Source organism: Tupaia chinensis, unplaced genomic scaffold, assembly GCF_000334495.1.
Source record: "Tupaia chinensis unplaced genomic scaffold, TupChi_1.0 Scaffold000340_1, whole genome shotgun sequence".
NCBI lineage: Eukaryota > Metazoa > Chordata > Mammalia > Scandentia > Tupaiidae > Tupaia > Tupaia belangeri.
In genome coordinates, this window is record NW_006159834.1 from 2,993,833 (window position 1) to 3,012,271 (window position 18,439).

At 39.8% G+C, this 18,439-nt stretch overlaps 1 long non-coding RNA gene across 2 annotated transcripts in view; it reads right to left on the reverse strand.

Moving 5' to 3' along the window:
* The window catches only part of LOC102490333 (uncharacterized), a 56,758-nt gene that overhangs the window by 33,209 nt on the left and 5,110 nt on the right, over positions 1–18,439 (reverse strand). The gene's annotated exons all lie outside the window — the stretch shown is intronic.

The window sequence follows — 18,439 nt, forward strand, 5'->3', positions numbered from 1 at the left end:
GACCCAGAAGAGCAAGCATTACATGTCACTACAGGGTGGAGGAGGGCTACCTGACTTACACTGGAATTTGCACTTGTTATTTATGCCTCTGAAATTCCAGAACTCATTCGTTGCAACAGTTAGAGTTGCTTACTCTAATATATTAGGCCATTAGCCTAATCACTGTATACTTATGATGGAAAATAAAATTCAATTTGATATCAGGCTTCAGGGTTTTGTCATTGCTGTTATTAAAAAAATTAATTGTCAAAGAGTGCATGCATTTGCCAGAGAGAGCGAGAAGAGGGAGAAGGACTTATTACTCCAATGGGGCATGGTCACACCACAGTCCTTTTTCTTCCCTTTCTTTACGCTGTCAGGGTTTGGGATAAGCACACACATGTGCCTGGTGTATTTTTGAAGTCTCCAGGGCCCACATTCAAGCCACAGTTGGCCATGTGGGATCTGGCTCCCTATACACAAGACTTAACTGCCATGCTAAGAAGCTGGTCCACTTTTGTTATCAATTTGCCAATAAATTCCCTTATTCAAAGGCACCCCTGAATTTCCCTGGAATTTTTGTTCCTATATATGCTATTCTGGCCTTATTCTCTTGGTTTACACCAGGTCTTTACATTGCATCCATTTATTGGTTTATTAAAAAATATTTTGCTACATATCCATTTTATCATTTGTTTTCACACTTAATTTCTTTCTAGACTCCAAAAGGATGCCAAGGGAACTTGATCTTTTTCTTCCCCTTCAAGTGGTTAGTAGTTAGTAGTCCCTCAATCCTTCTATTATAACGGTCACTAATTAAGAAACTGACTTCATATGTCTTTAACGCCAATAAGTTTTGTTGTTATTTTAATTGCAAAAGAAGTTAAATTCTGGGGTCAGCAGATGGTTTGGCAGTTATGTCACTGCTCTCTCACATGGCTGACTACAGTTCGAGTGTCCATGGTGGCTTAAAAATCACTCCACTGCATGTGGGTGTCTGCCCAAGATCCCAGAAGGAGAATGGAAAAGAAGGAATTGAAGCATGGGCATGCCCCCAGGGGGTGATTTCTCACTTTCTCTCTCACTGTCTCTGTCTCTCTCTCCAGGAAGTACATCTGCCCTAAGGCAAAAACCTCTAAAAGAAAAAGAAGTTAAATTATGTCAAAGCAACCATCCACCATAATCTAATGTTAAATATATTTTTCACTTGTATTACTCTAAAATATTCTTTCTCCTTGATTATAAACCATGCTTCCTGTTTTTGTTTTTTAATCTACTCTAAGAGTTGTCAATGCTATTAGCCCAGTTGCTTCAGCCCACAGAAAGAAATAGTGGCACTTCTTGAGTTTCTCATCAAAAATTCTCCCTTCTGTGCTCAGGTTTCTATTGTACTAACAGCTGTACTTTCCTTTTGCATTCTGTACCTCTGTTTTTCAACTATCCAGGCTTCTGTCTAATGTTCCCTTCATTTCTTATCTAATCTAAATGTTTTTCTTTTGTCCTCTGCATCTACTTTCTTTAGAAAATCTTTTGATTACCATCAGAATTTATTTTATTCATCCTTTATACAACACTATGATAGTATATTGTATCAAAGTGACATTTTATTTCTCATTTATGTAGCTAGTGCCTAATTATTTTGCCTTATGTTTTTTCCAAAGGAATCTTTACAGACTGCACATAGATTTAGTAGTGTCTGTGGTACCAACCTCCCTAAAGGAAGGACTTCATCTTGCTCAAATCTTCACGTGTTCCAAGTGTAAGTGTTGCTCCTCTCCTATGGCAATTGTCTCTGGTACACATGTTAAATGCTACTTTCCCACTTTTTAACATGTATTTCTTTCTTCAATGAACATAGGCAAAAACAGAGAGATGGCACTTTCAACAGAGATCTGACACTATGACCCACCCCCAGCCTTACCCAGCCCCCGATCATACGCACGTATGATACACCCTGGGTTGAGGGGATGGGGATCCCTGGACACAAACCCAGAACTTTCCCATTTGAGTCAGTCTAGCTATTGCTTTTTACTGCTGGGCCAGGACCAGCCTCTGTTAAATACTATTTTTCTATATTTTCTAATCAAGCATATCATTTCTAGTAAATTCTTAATCACCTATTTCATCAAATAATTAGATTAAATTCAAATATATAGGGATTATAAATAATCATATTCATTAGGTGGTGTAGTGGTTAAAGCCTTGGACTCCCACATGGCCAACAGGGGTTCAAGTACTGAACCTGAAAGCTTGAAACTGACACTGAGCACTTAAGTGTATAGGCCCAAAATCCCAGGATGAGAATGGAAGAGAAGGGATCACAGCATGGCCATCTTTCCTGGGGGATTTCTCACTTTCCCTCTCATTATCGCTACCTCTTTCTGGAAAGCACATGTGGTCTACGGCAACACACCGTAAAATAATCAGCAGCAGCATCATAGCAATTGATAGATATGTCATAATCTTTGTACCTATGCTAACATTCTTTACGAATAAGAAAGAGAAAACACGATGCACAGTTCATTCTATTAGAAGGAGCACTTTCCTGGAGCATTCTTAGCCAGTACCATTTGGAAGGTCACAAATGCCATGGTTCCATGAAGCCTGCTGTTGTGGTGGTTATGCTTGTAACATCCAGAGTCAGGCCAGCTGGATTTAAAGCCTTGCTCCAAACTTTCTGATAGAAGAGGTTAAAGGTAGTTAAACTCGCTGGGGAGCAGCAGGTGACGTGGTGGTTAAGGCGCTGGATACTCCCACATGGCTGACCATGGTTCGAGTCCCGGGCCTGGTGGCTTGCTTTCTCACTTCAACTCTCTCTCTCTCTCTCTCTCTGTGTGTGTCTTTCTCTCTGGTCAAATTGAAAGAAATGAATGAATAAAATTAAATAAATAATTTTTAAAAAAAGTCGCTGTGACTCAGGTTTTTATTTTTTGCTGTTTTTGTTTTTCATCTGTGAAGTGGCAGTTACTTCACAAGTTCTGTGAAAATGAAGTATGTATATATATATGGCATCTAGCAAGCAGTGTGTATGAGTTCACTGTATTTTCAGGTCTGTATTGGTCACCTTAGTAAAAATCTGAGTCGTCGTCTGCATAAGTCACATGCAGTGACCTCTAGAAGGTTAAGGTTGATTCTATTTTAACAAGCCTAAAAGGTTTTATGTTTTTGTTTTTTAAATGTGGGCTTTAGAATACCACTAAGAGATGTATTAGGGAGTGGGACTAGGTAGAAAAATAATTTGGTTACATTGTGTACAGTTTTGAACAACATTTAATTAAAACAGACCACAAGTATAGTGGTAGTTAAGGGAAGTTTTCTATGTAGGAACAGTGTCTTAATCTGCTACCACCGCTATAATAAAATACTAACAAGTTATGACCAGCTGGATAATTTTTAAGGAACAACATTTGACTCTGGCAAGAGCTTACTCTTTAATTTGGTGCCTTGTTCCATTCAGAGTGGACAAAAACTGTGTCCTTGTGTCATGGAAAGGATATAAAACATGAACTTTCTCCCTTAAGCCCTTTTATGGCTTGTCGGGAAAGTCATGATGCATTTTTACATAGAAAAACAGGAAAATACATCAAGACCTTCATGACAGTCATATAAAGGCACCATGAGGTAGGGCCCTTACGGCCTAGTTATTCCCAGAGTCTCTCCGTCTTAATACTGTCACCTTGGGGATTAAACTTGGACATGAATTTTGGAGGAACACGAACATTCAAACCACAGCAGATGGGGATCCGTCACGGGAGGTTAGAAACAATTTAAGAACAACTGCTGGACCTGCCTTATCTTCTTCTGGGTCATCATGCTATTCCTCATCTTTCTGAGCTCCCATGATGCACCCAAGGCCCCCACGCTAATGCTCTTGCCCTGGAGTATTACTACAGGATGCGTGTCAAGGTGGCTGTCGCCATTACTCTAGTGCTTCTTCTTCCAGCTTGCAGGCATGCTGGAGGACTTATAAATAAGAAAAGGCTGATTTGTAGTATTTATTCATTTCCATGGTGTAAATATGCCAGCTAATCCTGATCGAAAGCTACCAATAGTTTTAAAGTAGCTCATAAAACACCTGAACATCTAGGCCCAGCCATGGTGGTGCAGGCGGTAGGGCATTGCCATGCGATACTGGAGCCCAGTGGGAGGCCCTGGGTTTACATCCTAGGTTGGCCTGAACATACCCGGTGTGCCTGTGAGCCTGGCTGAGAAGCCTGGGAGGGATTGCCAAATGTACCAGACTCTTTCTCTACCTCATGAAAGGAAGAAAGAAATAAAGAAAAACAAAACAAAACAAACAAAAAAACAATGAACGTTTAACAGTGGTCTCAGGGGAATGAGGAGAAACTTGGCTGCTGACCTCATGTTGACTTTCCCTTTCTGTATACAGACTCCTTGCATTCAAAATTTCATAAATGTGAACAAGGATAAAGTATCCCCTAATATTAGATTCAATTTCTGCAATTCTTCAGGGACCAAAAAAGAATTTGGGATAAACAAAACTTCAGGACAAAGTGATGCTAGAAGTTCATTCTTCATACTTTTTTCAGTCTCCTTCTGTAAAAAGCCCCTGCCATAATTACAGCGCAAGATCACAGGGACATGGGCTCTTGAGAGTTTTGCAACTAAGAACGGGGCATGGGGGGAGGTACTTCTAATAATTTTTTCCTTCCCTTGTGGGCTACTGGAAGCATCAGAAAATAATGGATGTAAAGAAGTTTAGAATACTTTAATTCAAAATGTCAAGTATACTTTGGCCTTTCTTCCCCAATATGCCTGCAATTCTCCCTTAAGCATTTGGAGGAGCATTTCAAAACAATTAAATTATAATTTAATGCATTGCAGCTGCCTTCCTAGACGCTCACACTCTCTTTTAATGACGCTTCATTTTTCAATTCCTTTTACCCATTTACATTTTAGCAATCATCGCATTTGCATATGACCTGAGCTGGTGATAACAACAACAATCCCTCTTATTATTTCTCATTCATAACCACACAGACTCTAAAGGCAATGATTGTTTCCTCATACTAATCTGATTAGCACACTGAACACAGGGGGCAGGGAGTCTGCATTCCTTCCTCTAGCAGGACAGAAACAATGCCAACCTAAAGTTTAGCAAAACTAGCCCAAGTTACCTTTGACAGGACACCCAGTAGGTGAAATGGGGAGAGATGAGTGCCAAACCCCATGCAATAAAGATGAGACTGTTCTTAGATTTCCTAGTAACAGAGTGGTTCTTCATGTTCATCAGCTTCGGGTATCGTGGGGCGATTTTAGTGGTTGCCAATTCACTCGTTCTTTTATCTGAGTTCTACAATTACTCCACTGACATAATATGTACTTGATCCTGCACAATAGAGGTGAAAATCAGTCTGCTAACTTAAGGGCGAAGGGAATAATGCACAGAAAATGTTCCAACAGGGATATAAATTATCTTTATAGGATTTTCTAGTGAGAAGGAGCCAGTCCTGCCCTAAGGAACAGGACAGGATTGAGATGAGAAAAGTTGAGAAAGAATACATTGATAATGCTACTGTTTTGAAATCTTCATTGGAAGATAAAATTAACATATTGAAATGCAACTTGTTTCATTCAAAGACCTAATTTTGGTGAAAATTATCTATTGACAATTCTTGTGGATCAAGAAAAAATATTCTTAAAAACATATGGCTAAGACATAAAAACAACACAATAACTTTCAAGCTTTTGGTACATCATATAAACAATCAAAGTAGGTACTTTAGAATTTAAAGATACATTTTGTGCCGTATGGTTTTTAAAACTGATCAAAGATTGGGGCTGGCAGGTTATGTGGTGTTTAAGGGCACTGGACTCCCACATGGCCGACCACAGTTCAAGTCCCGGACCTGGCAGCTTGCTTTCTCACTTTCCCTTTCTCGCTCTCTGCTCTCCTCTGGTCAAATTTTAAAAAATAAGTAAATAAATAAATAAAGTTAGATAAAATAATTCTTTAAAAAATTATCAAAGATTATGAACATTAAGACTGGCATGGAGATCATTGCGAAACAATGCATCAGTGGACACTGATTATAGTTGCTGTCTAACGAAAGGTTGAAAAATGTGCCACCCCAAAACATGTGACTTTTGCATAGTGATTATTTTGAACTTAAGGAAATCGACAAGAAACAAGACCACAATACTCTCTGGTCTCCTCAGATTTGCTTAAAGGTGGACATTTTTAAAGGTGTTTCTCCCCACCTTTCTACCAGGCAGGACAGAAAATAATCACTAGAGATATCTCCAAACCAGAGATGACATTAAGGAATCAACACAACAAACTTTACTGTTTTTATTTATTTATTTATTTATGTATTTTGAGAGAGATTTTGCTATAGGGCACGTGCACTCACCAGAGGGACAGAAAATGAGAAATCACCTCCCTGGGGGGATGGCCATGCTGCAGTTCCCTCTCTCCATTCTCCTCTTGGACTTGCATGTACACACATCTGGTGTGAGTTTCAAACCACTGGGTCCGGGATTCAAACCATGGTCGACTACGTAGGAGTCCAGCAAGGTAACCATTACATCATCTGGTCCCACTAGTTAGTTTTTATCTCTCATTAGGTCCCTCACATATTTGCCTTTTCATGCTCCTTTGTCCATAGAGACTTAAAGTCCCTTTCCTTTGTCTGGTTACTTCTCTAAAAATGTATTGGTCTTCTGTTAAGTCCAAGTTTTAACCACCACTGAGTTACTTACTGATCACTGGGTGCTCCCATGTGACTACATGTAGTATGAATTATTAAATCATTATTGTGTCTTTCTCTTGTCAATCTGCCTTTTGTTAATCTAATTTACAGGGCCCTCATCAATGAATCTATGATGGATTAAGTAAAAAAAAAAAAACAATTTTTCTTCCCTACATAGTTGTACATGTGCCATTGGCTGATATTACTGATAGACAGCTTTCTGTTCTACCTGTTCTAAAATCTTGTTCATTATGACAGCTTTACTCTCACTTCTTCAGGAGCCAGCTGGCATTATCCTATAGTGAGTGACATATAGTCTTTAGGTACCTGAAAGTTTTCATCTGTTCTTAGCAATGTACAGATCAATTTTCAGGAGTCATTCAGACTGAGCTATTTGATTATATTTTAAGAGGTTAAAACTCCTCTGGCAAAATATGCTGATTTATTGGCTTCAAAATGGAAATGGAAATTCTAAGTGCTAGATCAGCAAAACCAAGCTAGTGACCTTTAGGACTCTCATGAGATTCCATGTTAAGGTGGCCTGATCCCAAACTCAAAGAAAGAACTTATGCCTTAAAATAATCTCTGATGCTCTACATTGCAAATCCTGTGACTGGGCTTTCAGAGGATATTAAGAGTGGTGTGGGCTATTTTCTGCTGGGCTGCTGAGTTAAACTAGCCCAAAAAGTACCATATGAATGACACATTCACATTTTAGTTTATGCAAATGGTTCTCCCTGAAACAAAACCTCAATATGATTTTTGTGTTGTGGACCTATTATGTACACCAGTCAGGTGTCCTGGTAATTATGGCTGCTGGATCCCAAATGGCCAATTGCCTGATTCAATCCATGACCAGTGACTTGAAAAACACACTGGGTACACATGAGTGTATGCCCAAAATCCCAAGAGGAGAATTGAGAAGGGTTGTGGCATGGTTACTGCCCACTTGAGGAGCGCTTTCTCACTTTCTCCCTCTCTCTCTGTCTGGCTCTCTTTAGAAAGTGCAGGCACCCTATTACAAAACCAAAACAAACAACATGCAACACAGTAGCCTTGCTTGGGTATGCTTAACTGACAATGTCCATCCATGCTTGATATCACTTGCTTAAATCCCACTCATCCTCAAAGTTCTTCTTAGCCATCATATTTCTTCCTCTCTCCCATTCTCTCTCCTTCAGAAATCTTTGAGGTATGATTTCGAATGATATTTCGTGTTGCTAAAAGTCTTTTTTATATATATTTTTCATTTGCAGTAGATCATCTCTATGTAGGAAAATTCTGTTTTATAATTTTAGAATATTCAGCCTTTGGTTCAGTGTTTCCTAAGGATTTTTAAAATACTATTGTAATAGAGAAAATATATGTGTTTGCTTGACTGTCCATTAATGAGTTAAAAGCACGCATGGCCTCAAGCATTCCATGCAACATTGATGTCTCTAAGAAATCCCATATTTTTTTTCCTCTTAAGGTAGATAATGTCCTTCCTCCAATTCTGTGGAAAATTCCTACTATGTCTCAAAAGTCAACTCAAATGTTATTTCTTTTTCCTGAGACAGAGCTTTATTCTCTTTCATTTAAATACTGTCACATAGTTGTCTTTATTAAATCATGCATTTACATTTTTCTTCTCCATCAAACTGTGTACTTACTATAGGAAAGGGGTTTATCTGATTGATCATTGCATTCAGTGCAATCAGCACAATGTCATACTTAACAAGGAATTAAGAATATATGAGTAAACGGTGTTCATAAATTTAAAAAAAGAAAAAATGTCATATGAAGTAGGCCACTGCTCCTCTCTGAATGGATTTCCGAGTACCTCCGTTCCTCAGCATTCAGAACCACCTCACAGTAATAGCCATGCTCAAATCTAACAGATGACAGAGCATAAGCTCCAGTTTGGTGCTCTGAAAGCTAAGTTCCTCAGTTAGAAAAAATAATTGAAGCCAAATGATTTTGGTCACATACACACATCATTTTGAAATTCTTCAATATTCATAGTACTTCATTAGTGCTAGACATAAACAAATGGAATGTTAGAGTCTGTTTTTGAGGGGTATGCTGTCTAAATGGTTTTATAAACACATTTTAAGACTTGAGCAAATACTACTCAGTCCATGGATCTTCGATTGCCAGTCCTTGAACTATAGAATAATTAAATGATCCAAAACAATTTTCAAAAAAGGGAAAATAATCATTCAATTTAGCCAATAATAAATAGGCCTGGGTAGTTTTCCGGTTAAGCCAAGTTTTGTTGATTTGCAAGGAGGTGAAGGCTATCGGAGCAGTGCACATCACCTTTGATTTGTCAAATATTTTTCTATAAATGCTGGATTTTTGCAACAAGCTACAAGATCTTAAAGGGGCAAGTCTGGATTCTGAGAGTTTATTGAGATTCATCTACTCTGCCCTTCCTCCCAAAAAGAAAAAAGGCAAATCTATGAGACTGTATTCATTGATGTTAGAAAGCAATACAGCATACAAAACACTAAACTTACACAGAGAAAAATTTCCATTTTATTACATCAGCTGTTACACAGTGGAGGAAAGGGCTAATTGTGGTTTATGGGTGTGGGTCACCTACTGTGATGTTGATTTGAATGTCATTTCAACATGGCGAGTTTGTCTTGTATCGTTAATCCAGTTGTGTTATTTATAGATGCTAGTAGAATCTTTTTGTTTTTCTGCTCTTGGGGGCAGGTGCTAGTACAAAAGTAATAGTACTGGACCTTATGAGAAAGGTTATAGGTTCATGTCTGAGGACTTCCCTGAGCACACTGGATACATGTGTGCATGTCTGTAATCTTGCCTGGCTGAGACTGGCACGGATGCCATATAGGGTCGCTCTCTGTTGGGAGTGCCTGTCTCTTGTCTCTCTCATGGAAGAAATACATAAATAACCTATAAAAACAAAAGAATGCTTTGCTTCATCTCCTTGGACTTTTCCGCTGTAGAAGCACCTGAAACTCCCTCCTCTTTCTGTCATTCTCACAGCTCCTTCACTGCAACCTCATTCCTTTCTTTCTTTTAATTGTACCCTCCCACTAGCTGGTCAACGCACCATGCTCCTCCAGCTAAATTGTCCCAGGTACAAGCTTCAAAACATAGATTATATGCCTTTTCCCATGAGACCTTACCATTACCTCAACCTTTTCCATTAAGGTTATGGTAGTCTAATAAGGTTAAAGGACACCCTCAAATTAAAAAATAACCAAAAGTGAAGGAGTTGAACTGGTAATCATAACGAACACGTCATTGACTAGCAAAAATAAAGTTTTCCTTTATATCTCCAAGGTCTTGCCTTTTTCTTGTATCTTCCTTGTTTTTACATTCTGATGCTTCTAGTAATGTTTTATTCTTTTCAAACATTACCACAAATTTTCCTTCATATCTTTGAGGAGTTTATAAAGTACTACCATTTCACACTGAGGCCAATACTACTGTAATAACATTTCTCTTATAAACTGAGGAACTTAACTCATTGTGAAAGTAATTTGGGGCCTCACCTGCCGGGACTAAGAGTAAGAGGTACGGGTGGCCCAGAAAAATGGCCATCGGAGCAGAATTCATTTAATGGCACACATGGGGACTTGGCTTTGTGAGTATGAAAAAAGGCATGTGTCCTGTTTAAACAGCAAATCAGAGCTGACATTGACTAGGTATGGGAAAGACTGACGAGTGCCACACAATCCCTGTCCGTGTGCCCGCTAAAGTAGCGATCACATGGATGAAATTTCCTCGGTCAGCTTGATCTAAAAATCACTCTCCAAAAAGCAATGTTGGGGTTGAAAAATGGTGATAACAGGTAAAATAATTTTTTTTTTCTTTTTTTGGAGAGTTTTATTTTTATTTATTTATTTATTTATTTTTTTTGCTATAGGGCTTGTGCGCTCACCAGACAGACAGAGAGACAGAAAGATAGAAAGCAAGAAATCACCCCCCAGGGGGGATGGCCATGCCACAATCCCTTCTCCTCCATTCTCCTCTCGGGATCTTGGGCACGCAAGCACACGCGCCTGACATGAATTTAAGCCACCCGGTCCGGGACTCGAACCACGGTCGACTACATGGGAGTCCAGCGACATAGCCATTACACTAACTGCTGGTCCCCAGGTAAAATAATTTTTAATGATTTTGTCTGCATCTATTCATCTGTCTGTTAATTAATTAATTCCTTTATATAGTGAACATAATATATATGTGTGTGTATGTGTGTGTGTGTGTGTGTGTGTGTATTCACTGTTAAGAGGAACTTGATGCAAGGAGCTAGGCAACTGAATCATTTACTCCCGAACGCTAACTTTTGCTTCGCTAAAATTTTTGGATGCTGATGGTCTCCAGTGAGTTTTTCTTAACACCTCTGATTCCCCACACTGGTAAAGTTTAAAAAGTGATTTATTACTCAATATGCCCTTTTTTAAACTAACTCTCAATCTGAAAGATCCTCCTAGTGAGTGAGATGTGAAACATGTTTATTTCTAGGCTGTCTGGCATAGTTTATATTCCATAGCTTCATTTTCTAAGCAGGTCTGAGTACCCTGAGAGAGAGACTATATCTGTTAAAACGCCTTCTGAGTAATCGACCATTATCTACCTAGAGAATTGGTTGATGCAGTATTTATTTGCAGCATATTTTCAACTTATTTTCCTTCCAAGGGACTTAACATTTGTGTGTGTTTATTTTCCTTTGGGTTTCAGTTTTTATATATCCTAATCTCCCACATCAACAATAATTTATAGAGGGCCCCTGTGTAAAGGTAAATATTTTGAATAGGTTCGTGGTCTAATCTCTTTATTTATTTGGCTCAAGCTAATTGCAAAACAAATTTAAGTATGACAAAGGAAACGTATTTAATATATTCAGAGAAAAATGATGGGAAGATTTACATATGTAATGAAATTCAGAAAGGCTGGGGACACATTTTGTGTCCCTCGTACCACCAACTTAGTGACTGTCACTGACTAGAATATGATCCTATGCCACAAATCAGTTGATCTAAGCATTGAGACTCTTAATTTGCTTTTCACAGATCACATGGAGTCATTCCCTTTAATAGGTAACTGTATAAAGTAAAGTTCATAGACAACAGTATTTTTTGTATTTTTAGGACACCTCCACGACATGAAAACAAAATTATTACTGGGCCAGTCCCATGGCCTTGTGGTTAGAGGAACCAGATCCCACATGGCCAACTATGCAGTTTGAATCCCAGGAAAAGTGACTTGAAAAACAAGCCAGGTCCATCTGCATGCATGCCCCACATTCCAGCGGGATGGAGAAATGGAGGAGAATGGATTGTGGAGTGATCACGTCTCATTGGGTTGGTGCTTTGTCCCTCTTCCTCTCTCTCTCTCTGGTACACATATGCCCTCTGGCAATTTAAAATATATATAATAATTACAAGCAGCAACTTCATTTATCGCATTCTACAGTAAAACTAAGTGGAAAAAGAAATAAACATAGATATTGGCATTGACCATGGGTTATTTACAACTTCCTTTGTTCTTCCTTCCTTCCTTTCCTTCTTACTTCCCCTCCTTCCCTTCTTTGATTCTTTCTTTCTTCTCATCCTTCCTTATTTCTTTTTCTTTTTTTCTATCTAAAGATTATGTTCTTAATTAGAGAGAGATTTTTTGCTACAGGGTGCTTGCACTCACCGGAGAGACATAGAAATCACCATGAGAAGGGGATGGCCACACCGTAATCCCTTCTCATCCAGTCCCCTCTTGAGATTTGGGCAGGCACACACACATGCTCAGAATCTGTTTCAAGTTACCAGGTTGGAGACTCAAACCTTGGTCAGCCATGTGGGAGCCCAGCAACATAAACACTATGCCATCTGCTGGTCCCTGTTCTTAATTTCTGTATCTAAGAGGGATTTTCTGTCATAGTCAGAAGAGTGACTAAGATTTGAGTTATGAAGAGCAAATCTAAGATGCTAAAAGTCCCAATCAGAGTGAAATAACCGTAAAAGTATCACACGTTAAAATTCTCGTCCCCTTAATGTTAGACTAAAATAAAACAGATTATGGCCAGTCCTTGCTTCCTCACTTCGAGTTATAGATAAGAGCTTCACATTCTCTTCTCACAAAAACAGTCCTTAATAAAACATCTAGTCACATTCATTGTCAAGCAATGAAAATAAGGCTCTCTGTGAAGAATTATATTGTACCCTCTGAGTACATTTATGGCGATTATTTTGTGATATCATTCATTTATTCATTTGAAAAAATCTTAAATGACTAGAGTGGTGAACGAAACAAAACCCATCATTGGGCTTATTAGTCCAATTACTGGAGAAATCATAAAATAAATAAATAAATAATGTCTGGCCAGTACAATAGCTAGTAATAAAGGAGCCAGATCTCACATGGTCAACCATGGTTTCAATTCCAGCCCTGGTGGCTTGAAAAACACACCAGGTGCATGTGCATGTAGGGCCAAAATCCCCACAGGAAAATGGAAGGGAAGGGACTGTGGAGTGACTGCACCCCATTGGTGGTGCTTTCTCCCTCTCCTTCACTTTCCCCCTCTGTCACTCTCTGGCACACACAAACACCCTCTGAAAAAAAAAAATACAGGGGGTTGCAGATGGATTAATTGTAACATCACTGGACTCCCACATGGCTGACCATGGTTTGAGTCTTGGATCCAGTGGCTTGAAATTCACACTGGGCACCTGTGCATGTGTGTCTAAGATCCCAGGAGGATAATGGAGGAGAAGGAATTGCAGTGTGGACCATCCTCCCCGGCAGGTGATTGCTCACTTTCCCTCTTACTATCTCTCTTTCTCTCTGGCATGTGTGCCCTAAGGCAAAGAACTCTAAAAAGTTAGCTTGTGATCTATGCTATGAACAAAATGAGCAGGTTATGAACACAGAAAATAAGAAGACTGACAAGGCCTTAATGTCAACATGATGATTATGGAAGGTTTTTCTAAATCAGTGACTGGTGGCTTTTTGACATGTCAGCTCAGCTAGACTCACTAATCAAACAGTATTCTTGAAGTGCCCATGAAAAAAAAATTGGGCAGATGTAATTAAACTCACTAATCAGCTGCCTTTAAGTAAGAGCGACTATTCTGAACCTAATTAGATGGAAGACTTTTAAATCAGGCATTAGAGAAGCAATTTTGCCTGAAGGTAACAGCATCGTGTCTGCGGAGTTACTGTGCATGGACCTTCTCTTCATGGTGGCCTCCATGCACAGCTTGGACTTGGTAAGCCATTCTCCATAACCGCGTTAGCTATTTCCTCTAATAAATCTTCCTCTCTTCTACCCTCTCTCCCTAGAAATGTGTGTGTGTGTGTGTGTGCTTCTGCTGCTTCTCTGCTTGAATCCTTAGTGATTCAGCATCATTTAACTGAAGTCTGCAATGAACTGGAAGAGTGAGCCATTTTAAGGTCCTCACATAGAGTGATTTAGGCAAAAGGAGGAGAAAGAACTTGAGGCATAAAAGAGAGTTTGAGGAAGAGGGAAAAGGTCAGTTTTCTAGTGTAAAACCATAGGTCAGAGAGCTGTGTCTTTTGTTTTGAGGGATTTTTGCTATAGGGCATGTGTGCTTGCCAGAGAGACAGAAAGTGACAAATCACTTCCTGGGGGGATGGCCATGGCACAATCCCTTCTCCTCCATTCTCCTCTCTGGATTTTGGGCACACATGCACACACTCCCATCATGAGTTTTAAGCCGCGGGATTTGAACCGCGGTCAACTATGTGAGAGTCCAGTAACCTAACCATTACACCATCTGCTGGTCCCATGAGAGCTGTGTACTGTTGATACAGAGCAAGATGGGGACCAGATCTTGCATGCCATGGGAAGGGGCTGGGATTTTATTTGAGAGTAAGGCCAAGTCATTGGAGGGTTTGAGCAGTGAACTGATGTGTTCGGCTGTATATTTTAAGAGATTTAAAAATTTTGCTGCTGTATAAGAATTCTGCAGCAGTTGTCATGACCAACACCAGGGAGGCCTAGACAGAGGCTATTGGCATGGTCTTTGCAGTGGAGTATGGTGGCTGGACCATGTGGGGCAGAGGAGGTGGTAAAAAGTGTGGATGGTTTCAGGGTATAGTTTGGTGGACTGGAAAGCAGCTGCTTGAGAGACCTTGAGGGGTGTTCAGTCAGTTAGGTGGGCTTGGTGTCCTAAGTCCACTGCATTTCCTCAAAGTGCTCATGGGGGTGTCTCTCTTAAATCTCACCGTGGACGTCAAGGCCAGAAGGCCTCCTTCCCAGCACGATGAATGTTTTATGTGGGCATCATCCTTGTGCAGAGTGTTCCCAAAGCACACTTCCCTCACCCTGGACTCACCTCGTGGGGCCCATTTGGATCCTCCCTTTGCGGAACCATAAATTTCCTATTCACCCAGGTGCCTAAACAAGAATCTTCCCTCTGCCTCATCCCTCTCTCACATCAATCAACACATCCTTAACAGCTCCCTGAGACTATTATTTCTCTTTAAAGCTTGCTACTTCGTCTGCCTTGGCATTCGGACCAACCTCATTCATCACTGGGATTATTGCAATTTTGCAGCCGTGTGCAAACGTGTCTACCTTCAGACTCCAGCCCTCCGATGCCGTTTTCTAGGCACAGCCGGAGTTGTGGTCCTAAAGTGTACAATTTGTGCAGTCCTTCCTCCCATTGAAATCCTCAGGGCGCTCTAATGCTCCAAGGGTACAGCCCAGCCTCATGCCACAGCTCTAGGGCCCTTGAGGTCTGGCTTTCTTTATCTCTCTCTCTCCTCTGCTTTCCGCCACGTCTGACATTGTCTTCTCAATTGTTCTACCAAGTTTCTGTGCCAACTGCTATGCAGACTTCGCCTTCTGCCTGGGCCTCCTAACCCCTGCTACTCACTGTGTAGACTCAGCCCAGATGGCACTTCTTGAGAATCCTTCCCTGATAATACATTGGGTGACCTTCCTTGGCTGCCAGAGTCCTCTTTGTATATTCAGATTACAGTACTTATCAGTTAGGCTTGAAATGATCTGCTTTCATGTCTATCTCCTCTATAAGACTAAGTTTCTTGGTGAAACAAACAAAAACTGTTTCCTTTCCCTCTGCATTGGCTTCTGAGGGACTTAGCATAGTCAGAGTCACAATTATAAGGTCAGGGCAAAACCACAGCAGTAAAGGGGATTAGGAGATAAGCAGCGTCTCTGATTACGTATAAGGACGTCCTCCTCCTATCTACCTACAGGTAGAGAGAAGGATGTTTCCTTCTAGAAGAAAAGAAATAGGCAAGATTATAGTCCTTTCTCTCAACATGAACAAGAACTCTCTTGAACAGATTTCGGGGAAAATTTGTATAACTGCTACCATGTAAAACCTACTTAAATAAGGGCCCAGGGAACATCTGGTAAAGGTGACTTTGTGCAGAGGATGAGTTAGGTCCCCTGACCATGGACTTAGTTTCATTCCTTTCTCAGGGCTTCTTACACCTCTTAATACTTAAAAGATGGAGATTGGCCCCTATTTGTGACCTGCAGAACACTCTATTCAAGGTGGTTTTGTTTTCTAATCACATATGAGATTATGTCTCCTCAAGGGACATGTGATTGCCAGCCAGGATGGCCTTTTTATTCATTCATAAAACAGGTTTTGAACCCCTATTATATGTGAGGCTCTGGGGATACAGCAGTGAACAAGACAAAGCAGGCAGCTCTTCTCCCACCAGTTAGACTAGGAAGAGAAGCCGACCCTAAACAAGTACAAGTGGGACGTGGACATCGAAGGAGGATAGTGGATTGCCACAGATGAACATTTGCGAATGGGGGAGGCTATTCTTTTCTTTTCTTTCTTTCTTTCTCTTTCTTCCTTTCTTTCTTTCTTGCTTTCTTTCTTTCTTGCTTTCTTTCTTTCTTGCTTTCTTTCTTTCTTGCTTTCTTTCTTTCTTGCTTTCTTTCTTTCTTGCTTTCTTTCTTTCTTGCTTTCTTTCTTTCTTTTTTTTTTTTTGTTTAGATATTTTTGTTATAGGGTGTGTGCACTCAGGGAGAAAGAGAGACAGGAAGAAATCACCCCCTGGAGGTATGGCCACACAGCAATCCCTTCTTCTCCATTCTCCTCTTGGAATTTTGGGGACACACACACACATGCCCAGCATGAGTTTCAAGCTGACAAGTCTGGGATTCAAACTGTGGTTGTCCATGTGGGAATCTAATGCCTTAACCACTATGCCACCTGTTGGTCCTAGGTAAGGCTTTTTTGAGGAAGTAATGTGTAGGTTCTGTCAGATGAAATATGATATGCACTAACTGGTGAAGGACTGAAATTTACTTAGGAGGTACTGCCTCAGGAAGGAATCTTCACATCTGCCACTGGGGCTGGTCATTGAGTTGCCTTCTCTGGCTGGACCTTTCATCACAGGTACCTGAATGTTGGATCTCACCACTGTGGAAGTGGTGACAACTGCTGCAATACAATTGGCTGAGACCTCTACAGTCATGCTGTGCCTCCAAGAAAACTCAATGAAAGGAAACAGCTATAGCAAAGAAAATGCACTGCAGTCTCACTGCTACCATCTCCCCTTAAACTGGACCATCACACCTGATGGCACTAGCACCATCTACTCTACACAGAAACCAAAGGCATGACTAATGGTGTACTACTGCACTAACAACCCATTTCTCCCATGATTGTGGCCATTCATATATTGCCTTTGCCTCCCATAGAAACTATGATGTGGACCACCCTCTGAGTTCTTTTCCTTTTGTTATTGAGAAGACAAAGCTGTAGACTTGTTGGGATGGAAGTGGGGACATAGAACAATTCTACATAGCAGATGCCAAATTGTACCCAATACTGCCCTTCACTCCAACAGAAACCAGCCTATGGGAACTGATTCCTTTTGCATGGGATTTATAAAGATATTTACATTAGACTCAAATAATACTAAATTCCTATGAGTTGCAAAGGAAATTCTTGATGCCACAGTTGACAGAGTACAAAGATACAAATAACCAAAGTCATAATTAATGCAGGACAGATTGCTGTTCAGTGATATTGTGCTACATAGACATCTTCATTTAAATGGGGTTGACAGACATACTTGCATTTATAAATATAAAGATTTAAAAATTTGGCAGGCAGTCAAGGCTATATATTCAGAAAGATCTTTAGAATATACTTCTGCAGTAAATTTAAGTGCATTTCTGTTACTAGATTTGGACTATGAAATGGTGAAACATTTATAAATTATTTTAAAGAGAGTTTCATGTTCTAATCAGCTAAATACATTTGACATTAGTGTGATTATTATTTAGAAACATTCAGATCTGATTGGCTCATTGAAAATTTTGTCACACAAACCTGAAATGACAAATTCATTACATAAAACTATTCATCCCTAAATTTTGCATACATTAATGTCATTATATCACTTCCTCTCTGGAATAGTAAAATGGCTAGCTATTATTTTTGTTCTTCTTAAGGATTATTTATCTCTCATGTAGCATGCTTTACTAATATCTTTATACTACCACTCCTGAGATGAAACATATTTTCTGAGAAAGAGTCAAGTTTTTCTTAACTTTCATCATAAAAGAAAACCATGGATCAGAAATAGAAAAGATGATTCCTGCTTCACATCTTTATTTTGTCAAAGCCCAGGTCAGATAAACTGTTCAAAGAGTCTTAATTAAACTGTAGCAATGGGAATCTGAATAATCATGCAAGGGGTTGACTTTATATCTCATCCACCTGTGGACCTCCAAAGATGCTATGCCATAACACTTTAGTCACTTGAGCTCT